The 13,356-nt window shown below is 41.1% G+C and overlaps 2 protein-coding genes across 9 annotated transcripts in view; one reads left to right on the forward strand and one right to left on the reverse strand.

The window, feature by feature from the left end:
• LOC138766295 (amiloride-sensitive sodium channel subunit beta-like) overlaps window positions 1-13,356 on the forward strand; it is a 159,662-nt gene that overhangs the window by 43,696 nt on the left and 102,610 nt on the right. For 6 of the 8 annotated variants that reach the window (XM_069943783.1, XM_069943782.1, XM_069943790.1 and 3 more), the window contains one exon: window positions 1,590-1,682. The exons of the other annotated variants lie outside the window; for them this stretch is intronic. The gene's annotated coding sequence lies outside the window, so the exon portion shown is untranslated. The remainder of the gene's footprint in view (window positions 1-1,589; window positions 1,683-13,356) is intronic. 8 annotated transcript variants of the gene reach the window in all.
• Window positions 1-13,356, reverse strand: part of ENTPD2 (ectonucleoside triphosphate diphosphohydrolase 2) — a 42,167-nt gene that overhangs the window by 20,426 nt on the left and 8,385 nt on the right. The gene's annotated exons all lie outside the window — the stretch shown is intronic.

The following is a 13,356-nucleotide window of genomic DNA, read 5'->3' on the forward strand; positions in this document are numbered from 1 at the left end:
GCCAGAGGTCAGAGGAGAATGGGCAGACTGGTTCCAGCTGATAGAAAGGCAACAGTGACTCAAATAGCCAACCGTTACACCCAAGGTAGGCCGAAGAGCATCTCTGAATGCACAGTACGTTGAACTTTGAGGCAGATGGGCTACAACCACAGAAGACCACCCATTACTAGCATGGTGTACCTAATAAAGTGGCCGGTGAGTGTATAGGGGGCAGTATTATAGTGGTTATATTCCTGTATATAGGAGCAGTATTATAGTATATTCCTGTATATAGGAGCAGTATTATAGTAGTTATATTTCTGTATATAGGAGCAGTATTATAGTAGTTATATCACTGTATATAGGGAGCAGTATTATAGTAGTTATATTCCTGTATATAGGAGCAGTATTATAGTAGTTATATCACTGTATATAGGGAGCAGTATTATAGTGGTTATATTCCTGTATATAGGGAGTAGTATTATAGTGGTTATATTCTTGTATATAGGAGCAGTATTATAGTAGTATATTCCTGTATATAGGAGCAGTATTATAGTAGTTATATCCCTGTATATATGGAGCAGTATTATAGTAGTTATATCCCGGTATATAGGGGCAGTATTATAGTAGTATATTCCTGTATATAGGGGGCAGTATTATAGTAGTTATATTCCTGTATATAGGAGCAGTATTATAGTAGTTATATCCCTGTATATAGGAGCAGTATTATAGTAGTTATATTCCTGTATATAGGAGCAGTATTATAGTAGTTATATTCCTGTATATAGGAGCAGTATTATAGTAGTTATATTCCTGTATATAGGGGGCAGGATTATAGTGGTTATACTTCTGTATATAGGAGGCAGTATTATAGTGGTTATATTTCTGTATATAGGAGGCAGTATTATAGTAGTTATATTCTTGTATATAGGAGCAGTATTATAGTGGTTATATTCCTGTATATAGGGAGCAGTATTATAGTAGTTATATCCCTGTATATAGGAGCAGTATTATAGTAGTTATATTCCTGTATATAGGAGCAGTATTATAGTAGTTATATTCCTGTATATAGGAGACAGTATTATAGTAGTTATATTCCTGTATATAGGAGCAGTATTATAGTAGTTATATTCTGGTATATAGGAGCAGTATTATAGTAGTTATATTCTGGTATATAGGAGCAGTATTATAGTTATATTCATGCAGATAGACAAAGGAGTCAGCACTCACTGCTAGCGTCGCAGTAATTAGTCCATTTATTCAGAATAATTCACATATATGGGCGCTTCGCCAACATCCTTTTCGCACTTCTTCCAGTTAGACCCCTTGTTCTGAATAAATAGACTGACTACTGCAAGGCTACCGGCGAGTGCTGACTCCTTTGTTTATTTGCATGAATATTTTGTGTTGAATACCCTGAAGTTGATGTCCAGTGGCCTGTTCGTCTCATACAGACTGTGCATTTATTCAGTTACGCTTAACCTGCTTCTAGTATATGTATTATAGTAGTTCTATTCTGTACATCAAGGGCAGTGTTACAATAGTTTGGTATTACTTTTCCTGTAACCTGCAGGCGCTGGTGCCACACACTGACCTATTTATATTCACAGCCAACAAAATGACAGCTTTGATCAGAGCAGACACTGTGGATAAATGGTGCATTGGTAGCCATCTTCCCTGGAACCTGCAATCTGCCACCTGAGGTAAGATGCTCATCTCGCCTCATGGCAAATACAGCCTTGATTGCAATACTGTGCATGTGACCAGCTGGCACTGTAGTTTTCCACCTCTAATGTGATGAGTGCCATTCGAGACTCTGGCAGATCTTGCCTCCTACATTTAACATTCCAGCAAACACAAGGAGAAAAGAAAACAAGAACAACCGGTTGATATTAAATTTTCCTCTGTCACTGGCAGAATGTGTTACCTCCCGCAGACGCTAGTAATCATTTTCTCAGTATCATATTGCAAGACTACAAAAGGTCACCTTCAGTATTCCCAGTTATTACGTTTTCTGTAAACAGGAATAACATGTTTAATGTAACAATAGGGGGCAGTGTTTGGAGAAATTTTAAAACAGGGATGGGGAACATTCGGCCCTCCATGTGATGCAAAACTACAATTCCCATCATGCCTGGATAGCCAAAGCGAAAGCTTTGACTATCCAGGCATGATGGGTATTGTAGTTCTGCAACAGCTGCAGGCAGGGTCGGACTGGGGCTGAAAATCGGCCCTGGCATTTTAGAGCACACAGGCCCGTTTGCTGGGTGCGCCTCACTCTCCTCTCTTCTGGCACACGCAGCATGTGTCAGGAGATGCTGACTTTGCCTAATGGTTCTTTTACACGGGGCGATTGATCGTTCGTTTTTGCACGATAACGGTCGAATTCGAATGATAATCGTACGTGTAAACGCAGCGAACCATAATGGTACTTTTACACGGAGCGATAATTTGCCCGATCGCACGATTAACGATTTTATTGTGCAAAAACGAACGATCGATCGTCCCGTGTAAAAGGACCATAAGTCCTCGCCGCTTGCACCCAATCAATTGTGTGTGAATCTTAAAGGTGCACACACACAATTAAATGTGGCACTAACCTGATGACTTCTTCCACCACATTTCCTTTTGTGTGCTCTTGCATGCAATCAATTGGCTGCAGGCGGCCGGGACTTCTGGCGCAGGTATCCTGGATTCCCAGGGCGGCTCTGGAGCACTGCACAGCCGCTTGGGCCCAACAGCGGATCCTTCAAGGGCCGTTCCCCTCTTCCTGCTGGGTAGGGGGGAGTCATCGAGCCAGGAGGTGGATGGGACTGGCCTACGGAGGGTACCGGCCCATCTGGCATTTGCGCAAAATGCCAGATAGCCAGTTTGGCCCTTGCTAGAGGGCAGAAGGTCCCAATCACTGTTTTAAGGGTACATCCCTACTTTATGACTCTGGGACACCCACTGATGGTGAGGATAAAGCAGCGGTGCAGCCTTACACTCCCAGCCACCCAGCTGTGCAAGGTACAATAGCACCAAGAATCATAGTAATAAGAACTTTCCATATATTTTTGTGCCAGCAAAAAGAAAAAGGAAATGATTGTTACCTCTCGTCCTTTCCTTTATATTTTTTTTTCTGCTTCCAACAAAAATCTATCTATCTATCCCGCCCAAAACAGCTGCGGGAGAGTTATCTTTACTGAAATATTTCCAGCCAAGATTGGAGTCCTGGCTCCGCTGACCTTGTCTTCATTGACATCACTATGGTGAACGGACTGAGATCCAAAAATGTACAAGATACTGAGGACAAATGCAACCCTACAGAACTGGAATGTCCAGAGCCGCAGACCCCTAAAAGACCTTGTTGTTTAGAATAGGACAAGAAAAAGTACAAAAGTACTGGAATGTGTAAAACACACGATTTCTACAGTCACTCACACAGCGCGGCCTATTATATACCACCAAAAATAGACTGTGTATCATAGGACAATTAAATCAGCGGCTGCAGCTGAGGGTGACGTAGCGGCACTTATGGGAGAATTCCCTACTTATTCTTTCCTGCTCATTGCATATGCATTCACTTACAGCACGGCCCTCCACTTCACATGAAATTATAGGAAGCATAAGGATGAGGTTTCAACAGGATGCTAGAAATTAAAGGGGACTTACAGCAAAAAGCTGTAAGTGCCCTTATAGAGCTTATAGAAGCCACAGCAAAGTACCCATATGTGTGGGAATGCTCAGCACATGCCACCATAGCCCAGGAGTACACAACTAAACCCCCGCTATGAGGGGACATATACATAAGATCAGAGTTGTTGAAGACAAACAATTTCAACCCAAAAAGGAGGGAAATTTGACAAGGCATAGTTGTGTTATATGGGGTGATTATCAGCAATGAGTGTCTGTAAAAAGACTCCTTCAGACGATTATTGGCCTGCGTAAAAGAGACACCGAACAGCTAAGGGCTTGTCGGCCAATCGCATCTGTGGTGCGACTTCAAAATATATTGCTATTGGCCGCACATTTCCCCATGTAAACGGGATCTGCGACTAATAGCAATACATTTAAATTGGCGCATGAAAGATATGATGATCATTTGTGCGGCCCGGCCACAAGATTATTCATGCCTGCAAACAACCAGATCAGGCTGTGTAACCCAGTGAGACATTCATAGTCTTCTACATAGCTGAAGATCTTTTATACATGTTTGATTCTTTTGTTCTCAGTAAGATAAGCCACCACTACAGAAGAACAGAGGAGGTGAACCAGTCTAAGGGCCCTATTCCACCGGACGATTATCGTTTGCATAATCGTTAACGATTAACAATCTCAAACGACCGCTATTGCGAAAGACCTGAAAACGTTCACTCATTTCCATGGAACGATAATCGTTACTTATGATCGTAATTGTGATAGTTTTTTCTTCGCTATTGCGTACGACCGAACGATGTCTTATTCAATGCGAACGATTTGCGGACGTTTTGCGAATGATCAACGATAAAAATAGGTCCAGGTCTTATAAAGCAATCAACGATTTTTCGTTCGGTCGTTAATCGTTAACTGCATTTCAAACGAACGATTATCATTTAGATTCAAACAATTTAACGATAATCTGAACGATAATCGTCCGGTGGAATAGGGCCCTAAAGCTGTGGGTAAAGAAGGTGTTCTTTAACGTGAAACCTAGAGGCCTGTAACCGGCTGATGTGGGGCACCGAAGATGAAGGTAAGTTGCCAGTCAGTTTTCAGTTCTCTCTATATGGCGTACAATTACAGTTTTTTTGCATGCATGTTTACAGGTAATTTGTGGAATCAGGTGTGAATCCTTTAAATAGTGGTCAAAATAAGGTCAAAAAGTTTACTTTTGGCTGGAGCTTTGGGTACTCCTTACCACTCCTAGCTTCCCTGTACTGGTTATGTATGAGGATTATCTCTTGGGGACCATTCTCAGTGCGTAGTTACAATCTACTGCAGGGATGGGGAACCTTTAGCACTCCAGATGTTGCAAAACTACAATTCCCATCATGTCTGGACAGCCTTTTGCTACAACTGGACGGCCAAAGGTTCCCCATCCTTGATCTGCCGGATGTCGGGAGATTCTATAACTTTATGTGCTTCACGTGTATTTGCTTTATGGCCGAAAACCACAGCGCAAACCGCTGTGTGCGAACGACACCCTATTATCGCTTTAGAAATAAATATTGCAATGTTCACAAGTTCAGGATTCATTGAATTACCTCACATTGGAGTACATGGTGCATGACCACTAGCAGTGCACAAATTGCTATAGTGAGCCGTGACTTCATTCTCTGCAATAAATGGAGGAATGCTACCCCGACAAGTGCAGGAAGCCAGGCAGGTTTTAACATTAAATGCAAAAGACCTTCAAGGCATATGACAAGCGAAGCCTGACAAGCTTCTGTCTGACAGCTCCATAGGCAGCTGGTCAACGGTTCTTAAATGAAACATATCTATATTTCGTGCAAAATGACTCTTTACTACAGACCCTTCCCCCCTCCAGACCTTTAAGCTCATGAGAATTTCTCATTGTCTTGACACTTAGCTCCAGGGATGGATTACATGAAGTAAAAAGGACAATTACCCCTCCGTCTCCTTCCTTTCCACCATGGCACCAACTCTATTACTATATAGAAACTGCATTGTGTCATTATTATTATTTGGGCACTTTATGGTATTATTATTGTAGTACTGTGGGATACTATTATGGAAGCATATAGCAATATTAAGTGTGGGCTTCTGTATGGTACTCTGTGTGCTCACTGTATGATCACGTATATACTGTAACCTATATGTGGAGGGTATACAGTATGTATAAGTGGCATTGTCACACCTGTAGGGGTACAATGACCCTAAACTGACCCCAGCCACTTGGACGATCTGCCCTAAACAGTCCCTATCTGGTAGGCTGTCCTTACTTTTACAAGGTGCAGGGCCAGTCAGGGAATAAAGCAAAAGGTGGTCAGTCCAGGTCAAGACCGGTCAGTGACTGATACATCGAAATGAGAAAGACAGGCACTTACACACAAAAAAAAAAAAAAAACACCAGAGGGTCAAAAGCCAGGAAGTAATGGCAAAATCAGAGACAAGAGCAATACCAGGCCATGGTCAACACAGGAGATCAAACAGAACAAAGCAGAGGGTCAAAGGTCAGAGCCACCAGAAAATCAGGAATCCAGAAGAACGTGGGTAAAGGCAGCAAGTGCACAGTAACAGCCCCCACTGACAGCAGACCCACTGACAGCCGTGGGCACCAGAACCGCATGCAACTGGCCCAACTCTCCCGCCCAACCTCAGCAGGACAGGCAGCCATGATAACCACCACAGGCTTCTGCGAGGAAGAAATGGCCACCGTGGGAGAACGGCCAGGTAATCATGTCACCGGTATTATTTGTACAATAAACATAATCATGTAAATATACTGTATGACATAAGCATGTGTGCACAACCTGATACTGCAGTGTTTAGCAATATTACATGGGCACTGCATAATGGTCCTATATCCACTGTATAGCAGTATTATATATGACATTATGTGGGCAGGGCCTATATCTACTGTATAGCAGTATTATATATGACATTATGTGGGCACAGCCTATATCTACTGTATAGCAGTATTATATATGGCATTATGTGGGCACAGCCTATATCTACTGTATAGCAGTATTATATATGGCATTATGTGGGCAGGGCCTATATCCACTGTATAGCAGTATTATATATGGCATTATGTGGGCAGGGCCTATATCCACTGTATAGCAGTATTATATATGGCATTATGTGGGCAGGGCCTATATCCACTGTATAGCAGTATTATATATGGCATTATGTGGGCAGGGCCTATATCCACTGTATAGCAGTATTATATATGGCATTATGTGGGCAGGGCCTATATCCACTGTATAGCAGTATTATATATGGCATTATGTGGGCAGGGCCTATATCCACTGTATAGCAGTATTATTTATGGCATTATGTGGGTTCTGTATAGTGGTATCAGGAATCAGATCAGTTTTGTTTTAAGAAACAATTCTGAAATCAATTGCTGGCTACTAACTAAAGCCAAACCCATAACCATCTAACGTGCACCAGTGCAAACAGAGCAGGTTAACAACAAGGTCTGTTTCAGTGGTCCATGTCCCTCAGTTTGAGGGTCTACAGTAGGAATTACCACTTATGCAATATCCACATAGGCTTGGCCTAACACTTAAAACAGCTGAGCGTTTGTTTTTATTCCCACCTAGACAATACCAATTAGATAAATAAAATGGATTTGTGATGACCAATTATGCAGTGAGACATATTGGGATGGACATTAATAAAGTATTTGTTTTCAGGGAACACTTGTTAGGAAGGGTTGGGTCTTTATAGGGGATGAGCTGCCCAGTAGCTCTGTACAATTCCCTCCCCCGCCCTAGTGGCCTGAAGCTATACGTTTTGTTATGTATCATATAGGGAAATCACACATGATAGCCTACGGCTTGTCATAGCTGTCAGTCCACAGCTATCACATCCATACTCAGGCACACTCAGTGAGAGTGCAAAATTTAAAAAAAAAAAAAAAAAGAAGTGTAAGCCCCTGCTAAAGCTTAATTCACACGTCCATATTTTTCATCCGTTTTCCCGGAGCAGGAAAAACGGAATCCATTACAACCCATTATTTTCAATGGTGCTATTCATACATCCATTTTTTTGTGGATCCGCAATCCGTGGCAAAAAAAAAAAAAACCTGACATGTTGTAATACGGTCTGTAATTACGGAATTGACACGCCAATAGAAGTCTATGGAAAGTGCAAAATCTGCGGAGAGTACATTGCAATCCGCAAAAACCATCCATATCACGGATCCGTTTTTTTGTCACATCACCAAGCTCCTTCTGCCAGAAATATCCTGCCTGATAGAAATGACTGTAGAACGATCCCCAGACAACCAGGTGACCTTTCTTGGGGGGTTGGAACAGCTTCTGAAGTCATTTTTGCCATCCCCTCTTTTTTCTTCACTACACCTTTTTCTGACAAAAATACGGAACACAATACGGATGCAAAACGGATGATTTTATGCGGATTGCGGATGAAAAATAGAGGATCCAGATTTTCATCCAGGAAAACATACGGACGTGTGAATAAGGCCTAACTCTTTAGGCAGCTTATCTCCCAAAGAACAAAAGGATCGTTCAAACCCATCAATGGAAAGTCAGGCAGCCCTTATACACATTAGACAGCCAGCCACACAAAGAACATTGGAATCAGCCAACCTTTATATAATGTATAAAGTGAACGTGGGTCCACCAGTGGTATACTTCAACTCTAAGGGCCCTATTCCACCGGACGATTATCGTTTGCATAATCATTAACGATTAACAATCTTAAACGACCGCTATTGCGAAAGACCTGAAAACGTTCACTCATTTTCATGGAAAGATAATCGTTACTTATGATCGTAATTGCGATCATTTTTCCTTCGCTATTGCGTTCGTATCTATTGCGAACGACTGAACGACGTCTTATTCAATGCAAACGATTTGCGAACGAGCAACGATAAAATTAGGTCCAGGTCTTATAAAGCGATCAACGATTTCTCGTTCGGTCGTTAATCGTAAACTGCATTTCAACCGAACGATTATCGTTTAGATTCGAACGATTTAACGATAATCGTCCGGTGGGCCCTTAGTATTGTCCTAAATGCCACATTCCCCAGAAGATAAAGTGCAAAGTGCGGCCAATCATGGGGCAGAACAACAACAACAACAACGAGACAAAAGTTACTATAAGGGTACAAACCCACTTGACGTATTTGCTGCGTGAATCCGTCTTAAAAATAAGCAGGCAAAACGCAGGTTGGCTTTATACAATTGTTCTGTGTTAAAATACGCAATTGCGTATTTTTGAAGCATGAAGCTACATGTGTTTTTCGCACAGGTTGTTAACAACTGATGCTTTGCTAACACAAGCTTCATGCTTCAAAAATACGCAATTGCGTATTTTAACGCAGAACAATTGTATAAAGCCAACCTGCGTTTTGCCTGCTTATTTTTAAGACTGATTCACGCAGCAAATACGTCAAGTGGGTTTGTACCCTAAAGCTGTTTAGCTGGATTAAAAAACCTGCAGCCTGGAAGCTTGGCGTCTGCCCATACAATAATAATTCCAGCGGTCTTCAATTATTGTGTCATATCTGCAGAAGAACAATGCAGAAAGGAGAGGCCAGGCCTGGCACGGCCAACATCAGGTCGGGAAGTACCAACAATTATGGCAATGCTACGGGGCACAAAACAATCACTACTGTGTGGATTCTGCTACATTAATTACACTAATAACACTTAGCAGTAGATTTCTACATATAACGTCAAGGAACTTTGCAAGTGCAGTGTCCTGGTACCCATATCCCAGCTACTTTATGTGTAAGGTTGTTGTGTGGCTAAGAATTTCCTTGCCTTGTACTGTAAACTGTGTTTGGGTATTGTATGTCCATTGTATGTACTGCTTCTTTAATACTCTGCAGCACACTGAGGTATATTATCACTACAAGGGCTAACATCACTTCTTTACCTCATCCAGTGGTCACATGTATGAAAGTACAATGCTTTGGTCACATGATTCTCTCAACTAATGAGAGCAGTCCCAATAACCAGCCGATGTAAAAGAACTGGCAATAGGATGATGAACAAGCAAATTCTTGTCCTTTGGCTAATTGAACCTTCTGTGCAGTCATATAAATTGCTGTTATTAGCAGCACATCTCTCTTTTTAAAGGGGTTGTTCAACTGGGGTCTTTCCATTCAACTGGTCCCAGCAAGTGCCAGAGATTTGTCATTTGCTTCTTTTTAAAAAATCTCTGGTCTTCCAGTACTTATCAGCTGCTGTATGTCCTACAGGAAGTGGTGTATTCTCTCCAGTGTGACACAGTGCTCTCTGCTGCCACCTCTGTCCATGTCAGGAACTGTCCAGAGCAGCAGCAAATCCCCATAGAAATCCTCTCCTGCCCTTTTACAGTAGCTCATAAGAACTAATGACTGGAGATTGTTTTAATAGAAGTAAATTACAAATCTCTGTCACTTTCTGGCACCAGTTGATATAAGGGATATGCACTTTTTATGGCCTTTTAACAAACTTAAAAAAATGTTGCGTTTTATGCCTCAGAATAAACCTGTAAAAGCCGTCATATGTGCTGTATCACTAGTGACAGGAAGCTAAGAGATTCAGAAAAAAGACATTGTACTAGGGGGTTTTAGTTTTTTTTTTCATGTGAATAACTATACATAAAACAGCAGCTCACTTTACAGCTTTGCTGTGTAGACTGGGACTATAGTCAACATTGTCATCTCATAGTAATTGTAGGCCAGGGTCAACAGGAGGGCTAAGAATGCTGATAAGCGCTCTATTGTACTACTAGATGCCTGGATAGGGATGGATAATAAAGCCATGCTTATAGATAAGGCTCTGTAGACAGCTCCTCGTCAGGAGACTCGAATAGTCTATGGAGGCTCCCTCGTCCATTAATTCCCATTTACTGAAGCTGCCATAAAGCAGCCCCCCCCATACTCTATGTACAGGATACATAAATATCCTCTATGTGCTTGAGGTTTCACAGTAAACCGGCACTGACACTAAGCCATTCTGTAATAGCGCCATATTTTATTTACACCAGTGAAAGTGTCTGCTGAGTGATGCAAACCCCATGAATGGGGGAAGACTCGCCACCTAATTAGTTCTTTCTTTATGGATTTTCTCAACACCTAATGTAATTCATAGCCTCTGCCGCAACGTTTCCTGAAACACTTTAAAAGGTTCAAATAGCAGAGTTATTTCCTGGACGCAGCGCGGTGGGGAACGTGATGAGATTTCACAGTCTCAGAAGGATTCACGGCTCTATTTTTGGATTAGATTACGGAAAAAGATTGCAGAAGAAAGCTATACCCCACCACTCCATCATAGGCGCCACCATTACAAACACTCAGGAAATTCTTCAATGGTCTGGAAGTAGCACAAAATCTATCAATGTATGTTTTCTTCAGTCCTATTAATTGTCTAGAATCCAATATTTTCATATTTTCAGTATTATTGCATTTTATTATTAGTAATTATATTTTTATAAACAAAACAAAATTCTGAATTCTAATTAGCACAAACACACACACATTATATATTTATTTATTTATTTTTTTACTTATAAAAATAGGAAAATATACTAAAACAAATATCAGTTCCACCATGTGATTATACATACATTTTGTAATTTGTTTTTTTTTTAGAGAAGAATAAGGGTCCTATTACACGGAGCGATTTTTAACGACTAACGATAAACGATAGCAAATGAGATTGTTTATCGTTAACCTGAAATCGTTCACCATATTACACAGAACAATGGTCGTTAGATACGATTGTTATTGCGATCGTTTATTTAAATCAACGACCAACGACATACGAACAATTTTTCAATCGTTGCCTGCAATTACACAGAACAATTTAAATTTGAACAATCTAACGTTTTTTCGCACAATAATTCGCCCTAAGGGTCCTATTACACGGAGCGATTTTTAACGATTAACCATCGCAAACGAGATTGTTTTTTGTTAAGCTGAAATCGTTAACCATATTATGCTGGGTTTACACGGAGCGATTATTGTGCGAATTTGCACGATAACGATCGAATTCAAACGATAATAGTATGTGTAAACGCGGCGAACGATCGGTAAATCTTTCATTTTGATCTTTTAACAGGTTCTTAAATCGTTGTTTGCAAAAAATTCGCTGATCGTTCCGTGTAAACAGTCCTTCACTGATTTTTCCTATGTGCAAGATAGGCTTAAGCGATCGCAAAAAGAATTTTCTGTACGGTATATCGTTCCATCTAAAAGCTGATCGTTATAAAAGAAAAATCGTTAATCGTACGATTGGGTGACTTATTGCTCCGTGTAAACCCAGCATTAGGGTCCATTTACACGGAAAGATTATCTGCCAAAGATTTTAAGCCAAAGCCAGGAATGGACTATAAACAGGGATCAGGTAATAAAGGAAAGCCTTAGATTTCTCCTCTTTTCAAATCCATTCCTGGCTTTGGCTTTAAATCTTTGGCAGATAATTTGTCAAATAATCTTTCCATGTGAAAGGGCCCTTAGACAGAATGATAATTGTTATGGTGCGTTTACACAGACAGATTTATCTGACAGATTTTTTAAGCCAACGATTACAGCGAACGATTAACAATAATTTTGGGTTCAGATCTAAATCAACGACATACGAATGATTTTTCGATCTTTGCCTGCAATTACACAGAACGATTATTGTTTAAATTCGAACGATTTAACAATATTTTGCATGATAATTGTCCTGTGTAATATGGCCCTAAAGCTCCTATTCCACAAGGCGACTAGAGAGGAGCAAACGAGTGCTGTCAGGAGGGCCGTGGGGAGCTGCGGTGGGGGGGGGGGGGTCTGTCCGGGTAATCGCTCGATCGTCAGGGCAGCCCATAGCAGATAGCTGCCGCCGCTCCTATTCCTATTCGATCGTTGCTATATTAGTGGTTTGTCTTTCAACATGTTAGCTGATCGTTGCTTTCTATCACACAAGGCTATTATCGATAGAGTTATCGGTCAAATACGGCCGATAATTGTTTCGTGTAATAGGGCCTTTAGAAAATAGGACAATGCCCCCCCCCCCCTCCCACAAAGAAAAAAAAAGTATATATATAAGTTAAGTGCTTGAAATAATATTTTTCCCGTTCTGCTGCTGATGCAACATTTTGGAGGGAGTTAACTAAACGCAACATCTGTAAGACGTTTGTATGTTCTCCCCGTGTTTGCGTGGGTTTCCCCCCGGGTACTCCAGTTTCCTTCCATACTTCCAAAACAATACAGATATGTGAATTTGGAATTTACATTTTGAGGCCCAATGGTGAAATTGGGGTGATGTGAGGGCTGTACAGCTGTGCAGATTAGGTTGATGCTATATATGGTGCTATTTTGCTGATCTGTTCACTGCTCATTAAGTGGGTGTGGCTTAGCGCAAAGCGGGCGTGGACACCCTCTAGAACCTAATGTACTGCAATATGAATCGGGTGTAGTTTGTAGTAGAAATTTACACCAGCTCAATGGGCAGCCTAAAGGCCCTATTACACGGAATGATTATCGGCCATACTCGGCCTATAGTTGTCCCGTGTAATAGAAGGCAACAATCAGCCGACATGAACTATGTTGGCTGATCATTGCTGTCGTTTGTCTTTCTGTTTCAATAAGTTTTTATTGAAGAAATATTTTGACTTTTCCAAAGAATAGTACACAAATGAAGCAAGAACAAAATAGAATACATAACACAAGAAAACATCGTCTCCTCGGGATCCCATCCCCAAACCCTAGTGTCTATGGGTAGGTGT

Source organism: Dendropsophus ebraccatus, chromosome 10 (assembly GCF_027789765.1).
Source record: "Dendropsophus ebraccatus isolate aDenEbr1 chromosome 10, aDenEbr1.pat, whole genome shotgun sequence".
NCBI classification, from domain to species: Eukaryota; Metazoa; Chordata; class Amphibia; order Anura; family Hylidae; genus Dendropsophus; species Dendropsophus ebraccatus.